Source organism: Sus scrofa, chromosome 17 (genome assembly GCF_000003025.6).
Source record: "Sus scrofa isolate TJ Tabasco breed Duroc chromosome 17, Sscrofa11.1, whole genome shotgun sequence".
Taxonomy (NCBI): Eukaryota; Metazoa; Chordata; class Mammalia; order Artiodactyla; family Suidae; genus Sus; species Sus scrofa.
The window spans coordinates 37,397,987-37,418,054 of record NC_010459.5 but is presented as its reverse complement, the minus strand read 5'-3'; the positions used below and the strand labels follow the sequence as shown (position 1 = coordinate 37,418,054).

Genomic DNA, 20,068 nt, shown 5'->3' with positions numbered 1-20,068 from the left:
TCCCATTTACAGATGGGGAAAATTGAGGCTCAAAGAGCTGAAGCAACTTGTGCAAATTCACATGGTGAGAAAGTGGCAGAGCTGGCTTTGAACTCCAAAGCCCTCAGTTTTCTAGATATATTCTTTGAGGGGTAAGGATGGATCTGCCCCTAGCTCCAGCTGGAACTTGGTCTTGTTCCACAGTCTTCCTTGCCAAGATGAGCTCCTGCCAACCCTTTCTAGGGGCTCCAAGCACTTGACTGATGCCCCATCCCCATCTGCAGGGGGCCTCCGCCATCAGCTGGCATCTATCAGAAAGCCTTCTCCTTCCTGCTGCCCTGGATGAGATGCTGGACCCGGAGCGCTGTGCAAATAGAACATGAATTCTGCTGACAGGGTAATAATAAGGCTCCTAAATCAGCACTTGGACTTTTTGCTTTACATATATTACTCAAATTACATGTCAGGGATTAATATACATTATAAACCAGATGTGCCAGTTACATATTTCTCCCTGGAACGTCTCTTGGTGCCTCATGAAACTGCTACTGGTGTTAATCACACATTCTTCCCACCATGCTTAGGCCATGGTGGGGCCACAATGACAGCTGGAGGGCCGAGGAGGGGTCAGGAAGGATGAGAGGCCTGGAGGAGCTGTAAGGAACCAGAGGCTCATTTTCTCACTTTGGAACCAGGCCCAGCTGCAGTGGGTTTCATAATCACTTCTGTATTTTTCTGCTGTACAGGCTGTGGCTTTCAACCTGTTGTGGCCAGTGCTTAACCAAAGTCTGCTACACAGTACCTATTCAGTGAGAGGCTGCTGATTATCTGAGGTCCATTTTCTCCTTGTTTCTTTTTCTTTTCTTTTTCCTTTTTTTTAGAGCTGCACCCACGGCATATGGTAGTTCCCAGGCTAGGGGTCAAATCAGAGCTGTAGCCGCTGGCCTACACCTCAGCCGTAGCAATGCCAGATCCCAGCCATGCCTGCGACCTACACCACAGCTCATGGCAATGCCAAATCCGTAACCCACTGAGCAAGGCCAGGGATCGAACCCAAGTTCTCACGGATACTAGTTGGATTCTTTATCACTGAGCTGCCGCAGGATCTCCTCTCCCTGTTTCTAATGAACAGATCCCTGATGTTGTCTGTGGCTGCAATATACCAAGCTAAAAATATTCACCTTCCCAATTTTCTTGTGGCTAGATATGGGTATGTGAATCAGTTCTGACCAATGAGATGGAAGAACTATGCTGGGAATTTGTGGGAAGTCTTTACATAAGGACCATTCCTCACTTCTCCATTCCTTTTCTCTCTGCCTGGAACATAGTCATGATGGTCACAGCTGCAGCCATCTTGCAGTCATGAGGTAACACATGAACATAAAAATTACATGTCAAGATGGAAGTGTAGAAAGATGGAAGAAATCTGGAATCATGTGACTATATCTGAGTCTTTGTACCAGCCCTATTCTTGCTCCTACAGACATATTTTTATATAAGATAAATAAGCCCACATCTTAAGTTTGTAATTACTAGGCTCATCACATTCTTGATACACTTGCCTTCAGTGTCCCTGTCAATCCACAGAGAAGCTATTCTTGGGGAGCCTCTTCAGTTCTTGCCCTCTCTTCTCTACAATGTGTTCATCACCATATTCTTTCTTTCTCTTTCTTTCTTTCTTTCTTTCTCTTTTCTCTTTTTGGTCTTTTTATTTATTTATTTATTTATTTATTTTTGTCTTTTTGCTATTTCTTTGGGCCGCTCCCGCGGCATATGGAGGTTCCCAGGCTAGGGGTCTAATCGGAGCTGTAGCCCCCGGCCTACGCCAGAGCCACAGCAACGCGGGATCCGAGCCGCGTCTGCAACCTACACCACAGCTCAGGGCAACGCCAGATCCTTAACCCACTGAGCGAGGCCAGGGACCGAACCCACAACCTCATGGTTCCTAGTCGGATTCATTAACCACTGCGCCACGATGGGAACTCCTTTTGGTGTTTTTAGAGCTGCACCTGCAGCATATGGAGGCTCCCAGGCTAGGGGTCGAGTCAGAGCTGTAGCCGCTGGCCTACGCCACAGCCACAGCAATGCCAGAGGCAAGCCGAATCTGTGACCTACACCATAGCTCATGCAACGCTGGATCCTTAACCCACTGAGTGAGGCAGGGATCAAAACTGTGTCCTCATGGTTACTAATCAGATTCATTTCCACTGAGTCATGATGGGAGCTCCCATGACCACATTCTTGCCCACATCTTCTTCTAAGAAAGTTTTCACCATATTCCCTACTGGGTGGGCAGTGAATCATGGCCACAGTTGATTGAGTTCAGGACTGAACCTGAACCAACCATATTCTCTCCCTGAGAATTTCAACTGGACTCAGAGATTTACATTCAGAACACATAAATTGGCAGCTTGCAGCCCATCATGGACCTAGAAGTGTTTTGTTTATCCTGCATAGTGATTTTTTTTTGGATTATTAATATTAGAAACACCAAGCTTCTCATAAAAATCTGAATGTCTGGCTTCTGTTGAAATAGTGGAAAGTTTGGCATCACTGGGCTCACATTCCATGTGGCAATAAACAGCTGCTGGTGAGAAGATGCTGTTCCCCTAAACAGGCACACACTCTTCCATATTCCATATTCCCCGCCTTGTCCCAGTGTGTTCTTACATATGGTTCCATGTCACTTATTCCTGTTGCCTGCCTGGCCCCTTTTAGCACTGGAGGTTTTTTTTGGTTGCTTTTTAGGGCCATACCCACGTCATATGGAAGTTCCCAGGCGAGGGGTAGAATCAGAGCTAAAGCTGCCGGCCTACACCATAGCCACGGCAATGCCAGATGCAAGCTGGATCTGTGACCTACACCATAGTTCATGCAATGCTGGATCCTTAACCCACTGAGTGAGGCCAGGGATCGAACCCACATCCTCATGGATACTAGTCCAGTTTGTTACCGATGAGCCACAGTGGGAACTCCTAGCACTGGAGTTTAAGACATCTGCTTTGGGAGTTGCCATTGTGGCTCAGTGGGTTAAGAACCTGACATAGTGTTTGCGAGGATGCCGGTTTGATCCCTGGCCTTGCTCAGCAGGTTAAGGATCCGGTGTTGCCATGAGATGTGGCTCGGATCTGGCATTGCCATGGCTGTGGCACAGGCCTGCAGCTGCAGCTCCAATTCAGCCCCTAGCCAGGGAAGTTCCATATGCCGCAGGTGTGGCTGTGGAAAAAAAAAAAAGAAAAGAAAAGAAAGAAAAAGGAAAAAAAAGACATCTCTAATAAGGCTCTCGAATTATGATGATGATAATAATGCTGCTACTATGAGCCAAGCAGCTTGGTGAGGGCTTTATATATATATTATCTTATTCATTTCTCAAGACAAGGAGACCCTACCATAATCATTGTACAGAAGAAGAAAGAGGGGCAGTAAACTTTTTTTTTTTTTTTTTGGCTTTTTAGGGCTGCTCCCACGGCACATAGAGATTCCCAGGCTAGGGGTCCAATCAGAGCTATAGCTGCCAGCCTACACTACAGCCACAGCAACACCAGATCTGAGCCATGTCTGCGACCTACACCACAACTCACAGCAACGCCAGATCCTTAACCCACTGAGCAAGGCCAGGGATAGAACCCACAACCTCACGGTTCCTAGTTTGCTTTTTTCCCACTGCACCACGACAGGAACTCCAAGGGGCAGTAAACTTGAACAAAGCCTCATAGTTAGTAAGCAATACATCTGGAATTCAAACCCAAGCATTCTGGCCTCAAAGTGGGTGCTTCCCAACCAATAGACCAGAGTGCCCTGTCATGGGTTAAGACAAAGCCATAACTGGAGAAGGACATGGCAGATACACAGAGAGAATGGGACAAACTGAGGTTTCAGAGCGGGAGGCAGAGAGAGGCTGGCATAGAGTGGATGCCACAGCCCCTCGCTGTTTTCTGGTTCCTTGAGAGGCTTGTAAGGGACCTCCAAGGAAACCTCCACTGTAAATGCAAGCAACAGAAACTCACTCTGGTAGACCTCAGCAGAAGAGGAAAGTGAAATAGACGCAGGAGAGTTTTCAACATAGCTGGGAAAACTGGAGAACCAGAATGGCCACCAGGGTGGCAGAAGCGCAGGTCCTTTCTAATCTAGTAAAGACCCCGCTGCCCCCACTGCGGAATGCCAGACCCTTCAGCTTGCTTCCCTAACCCTGATCAACTTCACACCTGACACTAGGGACTGCCACTGGCCCTACTGCCTGGACTGCCCCAGAGACAGAATATTGCTGCTTCTATGGCCACCATCACCACACTGGACCCCTCCATTGTCCCTATGTCTCCATGTCACGGGCTTCTCAAAGTCTGGTATGTACCTCTAAATGCCTGAGCCTAGGTTCCATCCCCAAACCCTAGTGGTGAGGGAGGCTGGGAAAGCAAATAACTAGCATTTCTGCGTTAGGAACGGAGCTCTACTTCTCACTGAGAGTCTTATAGTAGGAAATTCTCCAGACCTAAGTATGGATTTCTGAGTCTGAGCAGCCAAAAGGGACAACTATGCATGAACACTTTTAGACTGACTAGCCCAAATGATACAACATTCAGGGTTGCATTAGGAAAGAGATGGCACACTCAAATGGAATAATCAAGAGAATAAAGAATTTCTACAGGTGCAAGAAGGGTTAAGAGAAACTATTAAAGGATGGGGAAATGCCTCAGAGGCTGCGACAGTTATCGGGGGTGTTATGACTCCAGGCCTGAAGAGGCAAGGAGGAAGGGTATTCATGGGAATGTGGAAAGAGCTGGAGTTGTAGGGGAGGGTTTTCTAGAACAGTTCTAGTCCGAGGCCCCAGTGCGGAGGGAGCTGGGGAAATAAATGCCTTCATTACTCTTTCCTTTAACCCTCCAGTCTTCGGCAGGTGCCTCTCATTGGGCAAACCCAACAGGAAGCCAGAGAGGAAAGGATCGAGTTGACACAGTCCATAGAGCTGAGCCTCTGGGGCACAGCCTCGCTGGTTGTGGAGGGTGAAGGGTAGATCTGGAGAGTAAACAGAATAGCCAACAATCCATAGTGCGATGCTGGTCCTATCATTTAATCAACTTTGAACTGCTTTCTCCATTTTATTTTCTTTTTTTTTTTAATTTTTATTTTTTCTTTCTTTCTTTCTTTATTTATTTACTTATTTTAGGGCCACACATGTGGCATATGGAAGTTCCCAGGCCAGGGGTTGAATCAGAGCTGCACCTGCTGGCCTATGCTACAGTCATAGCAACTCCAGATCCAAGTCACATCTGTGACCTACACCACAGCTCACAGCAACACCACCAGATCCTTAACTCACTGAGCGAGACCAGGGACCGAACCCACATCCTCATGGATACTAGTCAGGTTCATTACCCCTGAGCCACAATGGGAGCTCTCTGTTTTCTCCATTTTAAACTGAGGGGCCCTGACAAAAATGGTTCTCCCAGGCCTTCCTGCTGACCATTCTGTTTTCCTCCTTTGGGGCCCATTCTGTAAGTTCACTGCAATGTCAGCCTTGATAGCAAAGTCAACACTTTTTTTGGGGGGGGTGGCGCTCACCCATGGCGTACAAAAATTCTGGGGCCTGGGATCAAGCCTGCACCATACAGTGACCTGAGCTGCAGCAGTGTCAATACCAGATCCTTAACCTGTGAGCCACCAGGGAATTCCAACACCTTTTGTTTCCAAAAAGCAGAGTCTTTTCTATGTGGTCACAGGGATTCTCCTCTGCTGCAGGTGAAAAGAATTCTCCATCCAACTCCAACCAAATCCTGACTTAGTGACGCTTCTGGAATTGGTCCATGTCTGCCCAGCTTTCAAGAGCTGTCCAGATGGAGCTGTTTCTTTATCCTTTAGTACTTCAGTCATTCTCTTCTTCCTCCCACAGCTTGATTCCCTAGAAAACTCCCATCCTGGCCTCCCACATTCCCCTTTGTGTGATTATCTCTCTGTGACCCAGATCTTAGCCTCTCTCCTGCCACTGCAAAGAACAACATCGCGTCTCTACCATAACTACATTTTGGTGACTCCGCTGCCGGCGTAACTTGAAATTGTTCTTGCCTAGATTTCTGGTGGAAAAGGCACCGTTCCTGCTTATTCCTTCAAGTTTTGACTGGATGAATGAGCAATGAAACTATGAAGACAGACCTCAAAAGGGTGACATTTAGCATTGTGATCATCTGAAATCTATGCACAATTAAGACACAGTTACAAGTCCCTGTCGTGGCTCAGCAGAAATGAATCTGACTAGTATCCATGAGGAAGCAGGTTTGATCCCTGGCCTCACTCATTGGATTAAGGATCCAGTGTTGCCCTGGATGTGGTGTAGGTTGCAGATGCAGCTTGAATTTGGCATTGCTATGGCTGTGGTGTAGGCCAGCAGCGAGAGTTCTGATTCAACCCCTAGCCTGAGAACCTCCACATGCCACGGAAGAGTCCCCCCCACAAAAAAAGACACATTTCATAAGTGGTTACAAATGTTTGATATACACATATATCAAGTGACAATTGTGTTATCCAAAAAATTACCATCACAATTCTTAGGGAGATGTGGCAGTGTTGTGGACTCTGATGCTCCACCCAGACACCCAACCCCAGCTTGAGGGACTCTGAAGCTGGGATTCAGCAAAGTTGTGCTCAGCTGGGGCAAGGGGACCAGGTCTCTATGCTCCCAAGTATGCAGGCTACCTCAAAAAGGCAGCTTACAGCTGAGGGTCGTCTGCCAACGGCAGCTGGTGGAACAAAACACCAGCTTTTGTGGCTATATTATATGCAGCGAAAATATGAAAACAAGATGCGGAAGGACAGATAGCAAATTCCTGATGGTGAACTCCTCTGGGGAGGGAAGTGTACATAGGAGTTTTCAAATCAGATGCAAAAACTCTAAAATGATAGCATCATCCATCTCCTGAGAGTTGGAGGGGATCGGTGTTTGTTAGATTACTCTCTGGCTTTTCTGTATTTAAAAATTTTACCAACTGAGAAAAAATTTAATTTTACCCATGAATGCTTTTTGTGATCTGGGTGGTTTATTTGTCTGTGTGTGATTGAGTTTCACATCTGGGTCACTGAGATTCATGCCAGCACCAGGCCCCCGGAGGCAGATGTTACGGAGCTTGTGAACCCCAAGAGGCTCCAGACTCTTGGAGAGGCTTCGTGGACCTACAGACCGTGGACCTGGGATCTGAGTCAGTCTTACTGAGATCGCCCACAGCGAGAGACTCCAGGGTACATCTGGGTTACATGTTTAAATTGTTCCAGGCACTGATACCAGTGGTAAGCTGGTCTTATAAATGAACATGAGCACCAGAAAAAAAAAAGAAAAAAACCAACTCTTCTCACTTTGCTAATTTTCCAGTGTCTGTGATCAAGCTAGATATGCTTGCATATGTTGGTTTATTTTCTTGCAGTCATTTAGAAAATTAACTCTATTGTTTTGAAAAAAATGATACCACCCCATTAGGAAGAATTCAAATAAAGCAGAACAAGGGGAAAGTAGAAATAAAATCACACCAAGGTCAGTGGTCTAGAAATTACAAGAAATGAATATTATTGGAAACATCTTTCTATAGCAATGCAAAATTAGGAAGATGAGATAGAAATATTTTATTAAAATGCAATTATATTGTAGATTCAATTTGTAATTTTGAAATATTACATTTATTTTATTAAAATTTACTAGGAGAAAAAGGAACTGGAGAGAAACTAAAGGAACTGTGGAAAACCAAATAAAGTTTCTTTACTTCAAGAGCTCATTTCTTTTTTTTTTTCTTTTTGGTTGTGCCCACAGGGATCAAACACATGCCACAGCAGTAACCCAAGCTGCTGCAGCAACAGCACTGGATCCTTAAGCTGCTGCACTATGATAAAACTCCCCTACATTACATTATTTTCTCACTAATAATGTTATACTGATAACATGTTGAAATTATATTTTTGATGTGTTGGGTCAAATAAAATGTAATTAAATTAATGCCACTTATTTCTTTGTATTTTTTAATGTGGCTACTAGAAAATTTTAAATTACATATGTGGCTTGCATTTGTGGTTCATATTATATTTCTGTTTATTTTATAAATTTCTAGAAATCTATTTTATATTTCTAGTGCTGACCTAGGTGGTGGTTAGGGGTTACCTTGTAAATCCTTCCCATGGACACGGTGATTTGCTGGTAACTGTTTTGTTGAGACAGAAAACACACAACTCACCAGCTCACTGTGCTAGTTAAATCTGCAGAGGGACATCTAAGTGTATATCTAAGTTCAAAGTATTGATTATCATTGTGACCTGGTGTGTTCCTTGCCTCCCCACGTCTCACCTACCATTATTCATTTGGGAGCAAAGCCCCCAACTCTGGTACCTCCCAGCTGGGTCTGCAGCTTTGCTCTGAGACAGCTTGCCTTCAAGTAATAATTTATTCTCTGAATAGGCTCTTCTAACCTTTGCAAAGGATATGCCAAAGCATCTCAGGAGGAAGACAGTTTCCTCTACCCCTTCCACTTTCTCTTCTGTCATTTTAGAGTTTGTAAAATGATGTCAATTTCCCTTCACCTTGTCTGAGACGAAAGTGTACATGAGTGATACCCACCCAAAAACGTAAACCTTGAGGAGTCCAAACCATTTACATGAGAAAAACTTCAAATATCCATTCCAGAGCACACACGGGCCACCCAGAGGGAGGCATCCAATGTGAAATTCAATTACCAGACCTCAGTTCAGCTGCTCCCCGAAGACCAATTAATTTCCCCCCTTTTCTGCATGTGGAGGCTCTTCATAAAGCTGCAATTAAGGGTTTCCGGAGGCAGAGCCTGTTTTCCCTTTGCGGTAAATATAATGATCAGGAAACGGACCTTATTCTTCTTTTGCTATGGGAGGGGCTCCCAGGGACAAAAAGCAGCCTCCAGCCTAGGGACGAAGGCTCTCTTCTAAGTCTCTGCCAGACAGGTTTCCTGTGTCTGCCAGGAGAGTGGAAACCCTGGCAGGATTCCTTCTTCCACATCTGTGAGGATCTCCTCTGGCCAGATGCTTGGGGAAACCACAGAGAACAAAGTCCCTGCAAGCTTATGGTCCAGCAGCAGCAAAACAAGGGCTAACTATAGTATTAGCATCATGGGATTCTGTGAGGGTGAGGAATCGCTGTGTGGTAGTAATTACACACCCCGTATGATTGTTCCTCTTCTTGATTTTCTCTTATTTTATTGCGATTATTATTATTATTATTTGCTAAAAAATCCTTTCACTAAAGCAAATCCCATATAGGTAAAGGAGTTATCAGTGGAACTGCTTTGGTTGAAGGAGGGATGGGTGTGACAAAGCCTCACAGAGAAAAACCCTCCCCTTGCTGCCTAAGGCAGCCTCTGAAATTCCACCAGGCACAGTTTAAAAAACCTCTGGGTTGAGGAGTTCCTGTTGTGCTCATTGGGTTAAGAACCCAACTAGTATCCATGAGGATGTGGGTTCCGTCTCTGGCCTCACTCAGCAGGTTAAGGATCCAGCATTGCTCTGAGCTATGGTGTAGGTGGAAGATGTCGCTCAGATCTGGCCTTGCTGTGGCTGTGGTGTAGGCTGGCGGTTATGGCTCCAATTCAACCCCTAGCCTGGGGACTTCCATATGCCATGGGTGTGGCCCTAAAAAGAAAGAAAGAAAAACAAAACAAAAACAAACAAAAAACACACACTGGGTTGAGAAATTATCTCCAGAATGCCCCTCAACTATCCTGCAGAAGCCCTGTCCATGCCAAAGCCAGTACACAACCCTGACATTGCCCAAATCCAAAAACTCAGCCTTCCCATGGCAGCATTAGTAGTACCTAACTCATCAAGTTGTTGCAAGAATTAAATGTGAAGTGTGGAGAACACAGCAGGTGCTAAGTTAATGGCCATTGTTTTTCTATGTATTCTTCAAATCATGTACTCTGAGACCCAGCATCAATTTTCCCCTATCCTATTACAAACTGACAAATGGGGTCGTGCTCTTCCCCCACTGTGTCTAGATTCCCATCCTGGTCCTGGCCCCAAGCTTGTTATTCTGGTTTTGAACTGGAGAACTTCTGATCCCCTTTTCACAGGGAGGACAGTCCTTCCAGGCTCCAACTTGGATTTGAAAGAATCTTAGCTTCAGATTACTGTTTCACAGAGCCCCCGGTTACATCTACTGATCTGCATGGATGTTAAAGCTTCCATGAAGCTTCCTTGAAGTCCATGGATGTGCCCTGGGTGCTGCTGCAACATCGGCTGAGAGTTTCTTTCTTTCACTTTAATATCACTCATTTCCAGGCACTTAAGGATCTCCCCTCCTAAACTCAGCTATACATTTAAAAGATATGTTTTAAGATTTCTATTCAGCATTTCTCTGTGTTTGTAGCTGAAGCAAGGGTCCACCTAAACTTGGTGGACATAGTCAAAATCAGAGTTCTCTTGGAATTCCTTGGTGGCTCAGCAGGTTAAGGATCCAGCGTTGTCACTGCTGTGGCTTGGATTCGATCCCTGGCCCCCAAACTAAAAAATAAATAAATAAAAATGGAGTTCTTGTTGTGGCTCAGCAGTAATGAACCCGACTAGTATCCATGAGGATGCAGGATTGATCGCTGGCCTCACTCAGTGTGTTAACGATCCGGCATTGCTGCAACTGTGGCTTAGGGGCTTCAGTCACTACTGCGGCTAAGATCTGATCACTGGCCCGGGAGCTCCATATGCCACAGGGTGGCCAAAAAAGGAAAAAAAGAAAGTTTGAAACTGTGTGATTTATGTCGTGAGCCACATGGGAAGTTGTGTCTATCATAGTCTTCACATCTTTACATCAAGACATAGTATTTCTCTTTTTTTTTTTTTTTTTTTTTTGGTCTTTTTAGGGCTGCACCCATGGCATATGGAGGTTCCCAGGCTAGGGTCAAATCGGAGCTGTAGCTGCCGGCCTACACCAGAGCCACAGCAATGCAGGGTCCGAGCCTCATCTGCAACCTACACCACAGCTCACAGCAATGCTGGATCCTTAACCCACTGAGCAAGGCCAGAGATCGAACCTACAACCTCATGGTTCCTAGTCAGATTTGTTTCTGCTGCACCATGATGGGAACTCTGACATAGCATTTCTTTTCATGAATCAAACTACCTTCCAAGGAGGGTGCTAGTTAAATGGAAGGCCCCCTTTATGTTCTGCTGAACACCTAGCGGGTGTTGGAAGTGCTTATGCCAGAAGTAAGGCCTGGGGAGAGCAGAGTCATTACATACAATGAAGAGGGAAAAGAATTTGGACAAAGGTAACGAAGGCGATCCAAGGTTTAAGGTTGAGAAGAAGAGATGGAGGTAGTTGGAGGGAGAGAAGCAAGGAGCCAGAGAAGGTGAGAGGGTAGAGACCATTGAGGTGACATGATAAGTTGACATGGGAGGCATGGCTGAAGCTTAGGAATTGCCATGTCTAAAGCTGACTTGAAGTTATTCTGTAACAAGCAATAAAGGCCTCCTTCACCTATGGTATCCCCCGCCCCAATTTTTGTAAGCTCTGTAATACTCATACAAAAATTTTTGAGCAAGAGTTTATGTGCGGCAATTAAGGAAGGGGTAAGATCTTACATTTGATGAACATAGTGCAAAATCAAAATTGCTAACTCTTATATGGTGCTGTCTGTTCTGGGTACTTTATGTACATCCATTTTATAACGACCTTGAAAGGTAGGTGTTCTTAAATCTCTCCATTTTACAGATGAGGAAACTGAGGCTCAAAGAGGTTAACTAGCCCAAGATCACACTTAGAGTAAGTGTCAGAGCCAAGATTCAAACCCAGAGAGTTTGTGCCTGGAGTCCACACTCTTCTTTCTTTTTTTTTTTTTTTTTGCCTTACCCACAGCATGCAAAAGTTCCCAGGCCAGGGATTGCTTCTATACTCTTAGCCACTAAACCCCACCACCTTTCTACACAAATATGCCAGAAGCCTGGAGTCAGAAGTGAACAAAAGTAGCCCATAAAATTCATAGGACTTACTCTAGCACTTTCCAACAGGTACTGTTCTAAGCCCTTGCACAGAAGGACAAGGTGGAGATTTGAACCCATGTTGGGTCCATCTCAAGGGGCTGGCTAGTGCACAGCTGAAATTTAGGTTGTGTGCCTTATCTCACTGACTCCTCATAGCTACCTTCTAAGGCCGTCATTATCCCCATGAACAGATATGAAAACCCAGGATCAAGGAAGTGACATCCTTTGCGCAAGTTCATAGGAATGAGAGAGATTCATGTCACGAAGCTGGAATTTGAATTCACATCTGTCTAGCTCCAAAGCCAAGCTCCCATGACCTCCTAAAACTCAAAGCATCTTCAAGGTGAGGAGGCTGCTGGTGCCCAATGCCAGGAGGAAGGAAGCGAGCAAGTTGTTTCCAACAGTTTGTCAGATTAATGAGGCAGTCACTGGCTCATCCAAGCGGCTAAACAGCATCTAAACATGTTTCAGAACCACTTGATAGAGGCTTCAGAGATGATTCCCCCAAGTCTGGCATCTGCATCCACAAAGTGACAGGGCATGACAGGGAAGCAGTAAACTGGACATGGCACACAGTTCCCCTAACCGACAAACAACCTCTGCTAAATTCTTCCAAGTTCTCTGCTCTAGTGTTGACAAATACAGCCGTGGGAATTAAAGGGCTGGGAACTGGCTTGAAATGACACCCACATTTTATTCCTAAGTTCAAAATCCACAGCTTGTCATGAAACATTCAAGGTCTCGGCATGGGATGCCAGAGAGGCCAGGTGAGCCACAAGCTAAGCAATCATCCTATAGGACGGGAGACCTAGGGAGCAGAGTAAGAACCCCCCCAACCATGCATGGATGGGATAGAATGAAGTTGCCCCTAAAGAATGCAGTCCCTCACCCCCCCCCCAAAAAAAGAAACCAAAAAAAAAAAAATGGAATTCCCATTGTGGTTCAGTGGGTTAAGAACACAACATAGTCTCTGTGAGGATGCAGGTTCGATCCCTGGCCTCGCTCAGTGGGTTAAGGATCTGGCATTGCTACAAGCTGCAGCATTGTTTGAAGATGCAGCCTGGATCCAGTGTTGCTCTGACTGTGGCTGTAGGCTGGGCAGCTGCAGCTCAGATTTGACCCCTACCCTGGGAATTTCCATGTGTTGCAGGTACAGCTAAAAAAATTTTTTAAAAATCAAGAATGCAGGCCCAGGAGTTCCCATTGTGGCTCAGTGGAAACAAATCTGACTAGTATCCATGAGGACACAGGTTCAATCCCTGGCCTTGCTCAGTGGGTTAAGGATCTGGTGTTGTGTTGAGCTGTGTTATAGGTCACAGATGCAGCTCAGATCCGGCAATGCTGTGGCTGTGGTGGAGGCCAGCAGCTACAGCTCCAATTTGACCCCTAGCCTGGGAAACCTCCATATGCCACAGGTGTAGCCCTAAAAAGACAAAAAAAAAAAAAAAAAAAAAAAAGAATGCAGGCCCAAAAGGGGATTTGGCATGTGGAATAAGGTCACTGAGTTGAACTCGATTACAGGGACTGAAACATAGGTGAGGAGTTGAGGCTGAAGTTTCATGAGTGTCACTGTTACTATTTATGAATAACATAACACTCGAAACTTAAAAGCCTACAGTTTGGGCAGGGTTCTGGAAGGATCCTGAGCTCATCTTTGTTTAGGTAACATCAGCTGGGACAGCTCCACTGAGACTGGTGGATCCATTTCTGAGATGCCTTACCTGCATGACTGGCATGTGGGTGCTGTCTGCCGTTCTTCTCCATGGAGGACTCGTCTCAAGGCTGCTTGGGCTTCCTCACAGCATGGTGGTGAGATTTCTAAGAAACAGATAATGGACACTGCCAGGTACCTAAGGCAGTACAACATCATTTTATATTCATTGGTCAGGCATTCACAGAACCCAGTCACAAGGGAAGGGGACATAGAAACCAGCATTCATAGGAAGAGTATCAAAGAATTTGGGGGCTATAGTTAAAACTGCCAGAGTGAGAACTTTCCCTTGCATCCCATTCCCATAGGAAAAGCACGGCAAAAAGTTTTGTCTGCCTCTCCATTCATTATGGAAGATGGCTGGTCTATTGCAATAAGGATTCAGAAACTGTCTTTAGCTTCAGTAGAAAGAAAGAAGACGTGATTGATTAGTGACTCCATGGACAAAGGAACGGGGGTAGAAGCATATGGGCCAAGTATTTGCCATTTATCCTCTCAAGGGGCGCATCCAAATTGTCTCTGAAACCACCTTCTGTCTCATCTCTCCATTGCTCAGAAACTTCATTTATTCATGCATGCATTTCTTCATTCTTACATTGATTTAAACAATATTTATTAAGCACCTATTCTGCCCCAAATACAGTAATGATAAATAAAGCAGATATGGAATCTGCACCCCATGGAATGTACCTAAGATGGGAGAGTCAATAACCAGATAAACAAATATGTAATTAAAATGTGATAAATGCTATGGAGGAGGCTGAAGGGGTATTACTGTAACCAGCAAAGACATCCATCAGCAATGGACAAGCATCCAGCGGACTACACAAAACCAGTCTTTTTTTTTTTTTTTGCCATTTCTTGGGCCACTCCCACGGCATATGGAGGTTCCCAGTCTAGGGGTCTAATCAGAGCTGTAGCCACTGGCCTACACCAGAGCCACAGCAACTTGGGATCCAAGCCACGTCTGCAACCTACACCACAGCTCACAGCAATGCCAGATCCTTAACCCACTGAGCAAAGCCAGGGAACGAACCCACAACCTCGTGGTTCCTAGTCGGATTCGTTAACCACTGAGCCACAACGGGAACTCCCAGAACCAGTCTTTAGTAGCCACACCACGTGGCAGTGAGGAGCAATGGTTATAGTGAACAGATCAGACTTCTTTCTAGTTCTCTCCATAGGTGGCATTGGAACTGTACTGATGTCTCAAGCCCAGATTATCCCATAGGCTTTGAAAATTCAGGGATCAAGGGAGGCATAAAAAGTGAGATTTGAGATTTGGGAGTTCCCGTCATGACACAGTGGAAACAAATCCGACTAGGAACCATGAGGTTTCAGGTTCGACCCCTGGCCTTGCTCAGTGGGTTAAGGATTAGGCGTTGCCATGGGCTGTTGTATAGGTGGAAAACGAGGCTCAGATCTGATGTTGCTGTGGTATAGGCTGGCAGCTGTAGCTCCAATTAGACCCCTAGCCTGGGAACTTCCATATGCCGAGGGTGTGGCCCTAAAAAGCAAAAAAGAAAAGTGAGATTTGGGTCCTTCTACAAATATGGGCATGTGAGGTCTTGAATGAGTGAAAAAAAAAAAAAAATCAAGAAAAAGTGGCCATATTTGTGCCCTCAATCTGATAAAGTGGGTCATTCTGATTATTTCAGTTTAAAAATTCTAGGCACATGACTTTTATTGAGACCCTAGAGCCTGGGGAGTGGGGAATCTAGGGATAAACTGAAAAAGCTGGACAGGCCATGGGATGGGAAAGAATGGCTCAATCAAGCCAATACCGGGCTAGAATTATTGGCCCCTCCAATTTAGGGCAGGATTTTCCTTGGTAATTGGAGAAGGAGGGCTCAGCTGTAGAGCAGAGAGGAGGCAGGAGTAGGAAATGGGCAGAGATTGATGGATATCTCCTGATACCATTCTTTGTTAGGTAGCCAAAAAAAAGGAATTGAAGAGGCATTGGCATATGGGTAATAAAGGCAACGTCCCTCAGATGTGCTAATCAGGTGGGCTTAATCTGGCTGCAAATAATAGGAAATCCAGCTAAAATGACTTATGAGAAAGAGAAGGTTATTGGCTCATGTTTGAGGGTGTCCTGGCTTTAGGTACAGTTTGATCAGGACATCAGATGCGCTCACCAGATCCTAGTTCCCTCCACTCTTTCCTTGTTACTTCTTCCCTTACTGGCTTGAGTCCCAGGCTTTATGTGGTAATGAGATGGTAATAGCAGTACCAGCTCTCAGGCACTTTCAGGTTGCATGTACTGCAGGAAAGAGAGGGCCGCTTTTCCAGCATCCCAAGTAAAAGTCTCATGTATCTCATTGGCTTTGACTGGGTCACATACCCATCCATGAACCATTGTTGGGGCCAGAGAAATGAGATGTGCCGCATGAGGAGCCTCACCCTAGAGTGGTGGGTGAATTTAGTTTTGTCAGATTCCGTGTAGACTGCTCATGGGGCAGACAGCATTTTCTCAGAGGAAAGCTGGGGGTGTAAATACTCGAAGGATGAACGGATGTGAGGTCCCTATGTGAGCTCCAGGAAGACACTGTTTCTGGCAGCAAGAACAGGTCTGTCTCTAAGGTGCATGGGACCTTTGACAAATACGTTGGGGAGCCCTGCCTTTCTGAAAAATTAGAGTAAAATTATAAAATCCCCCAGGCCCATGTGAAGTATAGTGATTGAGAAGATTGGGAGTAATGAGTGCAGAAGAGGTAAATGTGTGCTAGGAACCATGAGGTTTCAGATTCAATCCCTGGCCTCGCTCAGTCAGCACACACGAATGTTCTTTGTGGTACCCATTGCTTCCTGTAGTTTACCGCCAAATGCGCTGTGCTGGGCTAATGTCATATCTCCCACTACAATAAAAAGGCAGTAACACTGTTATTGCTTACAATGCCACGTTCGTCAGACTCTGTTTATACAAAAAACAATCTAGATCTTCTTGTCCCTGCATTTCCCTAATACTGTTTATTTAATGCTGGTCGCACCATTACTTATGGGGCTGCATCAGCCATTGTGCTGCCAGTGAATACTAGTTTCCATTGATTCTCAAAGGTCATGCTTCACTCGTGACCACTGACAGAAGTCTCGCCCAGAGTACAGAGAATCTGTGAATGCTAATTCAACTTCCGGTCATGTCAAATTTACCATTTCGAGAAGTTCCTGTTGTGGCTCAGCGGTAACAAACCCAACTAGGAACCATGAGGATGTGGGTTTGGTCCCTGGCCTTGCTCAGTGGGTTAAGGATCCAGTGCTGCTGTGGCTGTGGTGTAGGCCAGCAGCTGTAGCTCCCATTCATCCCCTAGCCTGAGAATTTCCATATGCCACAGGTGCAGCCCTAAAAAAAAAAAAAAAATTACCGTTTGAAATTTTTAGTGTAATTATAGAATGACACATCTTCTAACTATGTCTCCTCTTTAACTCTTTGAGCCCCCATCACTGCATTCCTAAAATGGGATCTATTTCAGGGTTGACCTCACTCCTGCGTACTACACACCACTACCAGTGGGGACCATAGATGAGGAGCCCATGGGCAAAGCAAAAACAGTTCCATCCATGCAAAGAATATTGTCCTCATCCAGCATAGCTTAAGGCCAACCCAGAAAGGAGGACTTGCTTTATCAATCAGAGGCAAGAAAGAATTCTGACAGGCCCGTGGGCACAGCAGAACAATGAGTAGGCACAGCCATACCCAGAGGATTGTCTGACAACTGGCCCAAGGCCTGCAGACATCCAGGTCCAATAGCAGAAGTGCACAGGTAAGGATACTTGTCTGCCATAATGCTACAGACCAAAGGTGGTGCTATAGCCTGGACACACATGGGTGACAGCTGCTGCACAGGCTCATACATGTGGATCAAACCCAAGGGTCAGTGGTAGGCCATTAATAGCCCAGAGATCCAAACCCCTACTGTGTCCAATGTGTGTCACCCAAAATCTGTGTCAGCATCATTCTAGAAACTCAATCTCATGTGATACCACGAAAGAAATACCACAGCAGCTAGAGGGAGTGATCTGCCCCTATACCACCTTCCAGAAGCAGGTCCCACCGTAAGCCTGCGACCACCCCACAGATACCATCCTAGAGCTCCTCAGGTCATCTGGTCAACTCCACAAGCAGGGTAGAGGGTTAGAGACCACGTTGCAGGGGAGAAGTAGGAACAGGAAACCATGCAGAACCCAGCTCAGAGAGCCCACTCGGAGCCTAGCCAGTCCTGGCCTCCAGAAGCGTTCTTGAAAACTTTCACGTGCGTTTCTGGCAACCAGAATTTAACACAGAACCAGGTCTGGGCTTAGGGCATCAGACCTGAATACTATGGCCAGCCCCACCTGGTCTCAGATACCAGGAGACTTCTTCTGAAGAAGGCACTCCAAAACGCAGGGCCCCAGAACATGGAGCAGGCGACCCCACTTGCCTGGAAAATACTGGGCGGGAGATAGTGATGTGTGGAAGCCAGATTCACAGTTCAGCTTGACATACTTTCTGATCACTGCTAAGTGCCAGGCACTGGGTAGGGGCAAATCCGAGATCTGTGAGGCCACGGTGCATTGCATATTGAGGTGCTGCCAAAGCAATTGCCCCCTGGTTGCATGGCATTGCTCCACTTCTTTCCACTAGGTTCCAGATTGCCCGAAATGGAGAGCAGCCCCGTGCATCCAGGGGCCTGTTTACACTTCACTGCATCCACTCTCTCATTCCATTCCAATAAATATTAAATAACAGGAAACACGGAGGTCTAGTCTGTATATTCCAGGCATTTGTCTATACTGCCTTAATTTCTAGACAGAGATACTGGGTGGAGGGCGGGGAGTGTGGCGACAGAGAGAAGCTCAGCCAAGACTGGAGATTGTCAGTGAAGACAATTCTCTTTCTATCCTCCTTCTTCTCTGATTCCTCTTACACCTCATGCCTAGTAAAGGCTGCAATGGTTAGAAGAAGGAAAAAGCAACTCAAAAAAATGAGACTTCCGAGAACTCACGCCAGGAGGCAGAAACAATCGCTAGTCAGAAAACTATGGCACTCCTGCTCAGCTAAGGAGAGAAAGCAAGCCGAGGACAGGGCTGAATTGTTTGCAAAATGGGGAAATTTCAGGGCATTATTCAAGGAGAAGAGAAGGAAAGACAGGGGCGCAGTGTGGGAGGGAACAGAGCAGGAATTCTAACTGGCGCCTGCTGTGTGACTTGAGAGGCACCCTCCTTCTCTGTCTCCCACGAAATCTTCAGTAAAACATCTTTCTCATTAATGTCCTATGCATTCCCAAAGCTCCTGGGTTCCCAAAGCCCCACCAGCTCAAGGCCATTGGAGGTTGTATTTCCTCCCTAGGGTTGCTATAGCAAATCACCACACCCTTGGTGCTTTCTTCTCTCACAGTTCTAGAAGCCCAGAAGTCCAAAATCAAGGTGTCATTGGGCCTTTGTCCTTCCACACCTGTAAGGGAGGGCCCTCTCTTACCTCTTCCATTTTCCGGTGCTCCAGGCATTCCTGGCTTGTGGCCACATCACTCCAGTCTCTGCCCCCACCTTTATCTCTAGCTCCATCTTCTCACCTTCACCTCTATGTTTTCTCTTCTGTTTCTTATAAAGATCAGTGAATTTAGGGCTTGCCTCAAACGAGCCAGACGGATCTCATCTCAAAATCCTTAACTTAGTTACACCTGCAAAAGCTCTTTTCCATTAGGTCACATTCACAGGTTCTGTGGATTAGGATGTGAACACATCTTTTTAGGGAAGCCACAAGTCAACCCACTGCTGGGGTAACAACTGATCCTGAAGATTTGGGAACTGTTAAAAAACACAATTCAACTGAGTAAATTTTGAAAATATTATTGGCTTGATTCAGTGATTCATGAATTCAGCACCATCCAATCTAGATAGAAAGGAGCTCCAAGGAGCTGTACAAAATGAAAGAACTTTATAGGCAGAAGGGAGCAGGAAAAAGGAAGTTATACCAGGCAGAACACGGGTTGGGACTTCCTGTTGTGGCTCAGTGAGTTGAGAATCCAACTGCAGTGGCTTTGGTTACTTTGGAAGCACGGGTTTGATTCCCCAGCCCAGTGCATTGGGATCTGGCATTGCTGCGGCTGCAGTGGAGGTCACAAATGCAGCCCAGATTCAATCCCTGGACTGGGAACATCCATGTGCCACAGGTGTGGCCATTAAAAAAAAAAAAAAAAAAAAGTGAGTTGTTATAGCCAGCTCAGTTTCCTTAAGGAGATAGAGTCTATCAGGCAGGTTACCTAACTAGTGTTGATTAGGCAATTCTTTTTTTTTTTTTTTTGTCTTTTTCTTTTTCTAGGGCCGCTCCTGTGGCATATGGAAATTCCCAGGATAGGGATCTAATCGAAGCTGTAGCCACCGGCCTACACCAGAGCCACAGCAACGTGGGATCTGAGCCGCGTCTGTGAC

The 20,068-nt window shown here is 45.8% G+C and overlaps 1 long non-coding RNA gene across 1 annotated transcript; it reads right to left on the bottom strand.

Annotated features, from left to right (window-relative positions):
* LOC110257469 lies at window positions 11,072–19,328 on the bottom strand. The gene is made up of 3 exons (XR_002340092.1): window positions 19,116–19,328; window positions 13,671–13,767; window positions 11,072–12,466 (listed from the first exon to the last, which is right to left on the bottom strand). It is a non-coding gene; the product is annotated as an uncharacterized LOC110257469 (long non-coding RNA).